Source organism: Gossypium arboreum, chromosome 7 (assembly GCF_025698485.1).
Source record: "Gossypium arboreum isolate Shixiya-1 chromosome 7, ASM2569848v2, whole genome shotgun sequence".
Lineage (NCBI taxonomy): Eukaryota > Viridiplantae > Streptophyta > Magnoliopsida > Malvales > Malvaceae > Gossypium > Gossypium arboreum.
Window position 1 is genome coordinate 75292116 of NC_069076.1, and position 2377 is coordinate 75294492.

General features: G+C 35.2%; 1 non-coding gene across 1 annotated transcript; it reads left to right on the forward strand.

Annotated features, from left to right (window-relative positions):
- Positions 1-107, forward strand: LOC128295817 (small nucleolar RNA R71). The gene has a single exon (XR_008286366.1). It is a non-coding gene; the product is annotated as a small nucleolar RNA R71 (small nucleolar RNA).
- The last annotated feature ends 2270 nt before the right edge of the window (positions 108-2377 follow it).

A 2377-nucleotide genomic window follows, 5' to 3' on the forward strand; every position in this document is an offset into this window, starting at 1 on the left:
AGCCCATGGTGAGGGCACCTTCTCAATAGATCATTGTATCTCTCCAATGCATCATAGAGTGTTTCTAAATCCATATGCAAAAAAGAAGAAATATCATTCTTTAGTTTAGCTGTTTTAGCCGGTGGGAAATATTTAAGCAAAAACTTTTCGGTCATTTGTTCCCAAGTGGTGATTGGTCCTCATGGTAATGAGTTCAGCCACTATTTAGCCTTATTCCTCAATGAAAAGGGAAATAACCAAAGGCGAATGGCATCGTTAGAAGTGCCATTGATCTTAAAGGTGTCGCAGAATTCCAGAAAGTTTGCTAAATGAGTGTTTGGATCCTCGTCCTGCAAACCATCAAACTGAACAAACTGTTGTATCATTTGAATCGTGTTAGGTTTAATTTCAAAATTATTTGCAGCAATAGCAGGTCAAACTATACTCGATTCAGCTCCTGTTAAACTAGGTTTAGCATAATCATACATAGTACGAGAAGCAGGATTCTGATTTACTGGGTTTGCAATAGCCATAGGACGTAATTGATTATTTTGATTATCAGTCATCCTCTCGGTTGTGGTTTGAATATCATCCTCTTGTCCTTCCTCTATGTATTGTACACTTCGCTTTATTTCTCTTCAGTTTCTGCGAGCTGTTCTTTTGATCTCACTATAAAAAAGTAGAGGTCCTTACAGGTTTCTTCTAGTCATAAACTATAAAAACCTGCCAAAAGTAAATAAAAGAAATATTTAGTAATTTAAAAAAATTAAATTGCAATAAAAATAAATGGCTAAAGTAATAAAAATTAAGCGTTCCTAATATTTTAATCCCCGGCAACAGCGGCAAAAATTTGATGCTTACTAAACTAACTAAAAATTCAACTTAAGGCAAGTGCACCTATCGAACAGTAGTATAGTTATGGTGAGACCGAAAATATCGTATCCATGAGGACTAAAAGTACTAGTAATTACTATCTTTTTATTATCTAGTCTAAGAATTAATGTATGTTTTTAAACTAAAACTATTTATCTAAGTAACTAAGATTACGACAAAGATGAAGTTTGAAAAATATTTTGGGAAAAACTGATGGAGAAGACAATACCCAAGGAAGAATCCACATAGACTTCACTTATTACTTCTAAATTAGACAATTTATTTACTTAACTTAATCCGTAGAAATCCCTAATTTATGTTAATATCTCTCTCGAGACTAAGAACAACTGACTTTAGGTTAATTAATTGAAATCTCTTTCTAATTAAAACCCCTATTGTCGCATTAACTCGATTTATGGATTCCCTTATTAGATTTGACTCTAGTCTGGCAGATTTATGTCGTGCTATCTCTAAGATTGCATTCTACTCCGCTTAATTATGGATGATCTACTCTTAAACAGGGACTTTTGCTCCACTAAATAAGCACATCAAAACCTAAATTAATACCCTAGAATATTAAAACAAGAACTTAGAACTCACAATTAAGAATAAGAATAAGTCTTTATCATATAATTCAAGTAATAAGATTCGTCATAGGGTTGATCTCCCTTAGGTATTTAGGGAGTTTAGTTCATAATAATAATGGAAAACATCTCAAAGTTTGGAAAACAACAAAACATAAAGAAACCTAAAGAACTTCTAGGAAATTGGATGGAAATCTTCAGTCTTGATGTAGATCCTTGCTCCGAGGTGATTCTGATGGCTGTTCTTGAGTACTTTCTGCCTCCAAATCTGTGTGTCCCCTCTCATCCCCTTCTAAGGTGTTTAGATTGGCTTTAAAAGGCTTCAAAACTCTCAAAAGTGCCCTTTTTCGAATAGAACTAGACTTGGGCTCGACAGGGACACGGCCGTGCCACGCCCGTGTGAAGGTGCTCAGGCCGTGTGTAATACTGAGTTGGTTCTTAGTCGACACGGTCATGACACACGGGCGTGTAGTCTACCCGTGTATCTAACACGGCGTGTGAATTACCCGTATGGAAGTGCCTAGGCTGTGTGCAACACTGATTTAGGCCCAATTTGTTTGTTTTTTGGCCCGTTTCTTGCTCTCTCCTGAGCATAAAACATGAAATTAAAGGATTAGGATATCGTATTCAATGAAATCAAGGAAAAATCATCCATAAATATGTCAAGCATGGGGTAAAAATATGTATATCTTACGGTTTATCACGGATCATCGAGTATTATTATCTCTATGGAAACTTTGGTATGGTAGAGAAATGTAATTGAAAATGTTTAAATATTTGGCATCTATGAGATTTGCATTTCGATGGCTTAGCGTGGTATAGTTTAGGCTGATACGATCTATCTAGTGTGGTGTAATTCACCTACGTATCCAAGTCCATTTTATTAGGGTTCCATTGGACGAACATTAATTTGAATATGAAAATTTGAAAATGAAATAAAT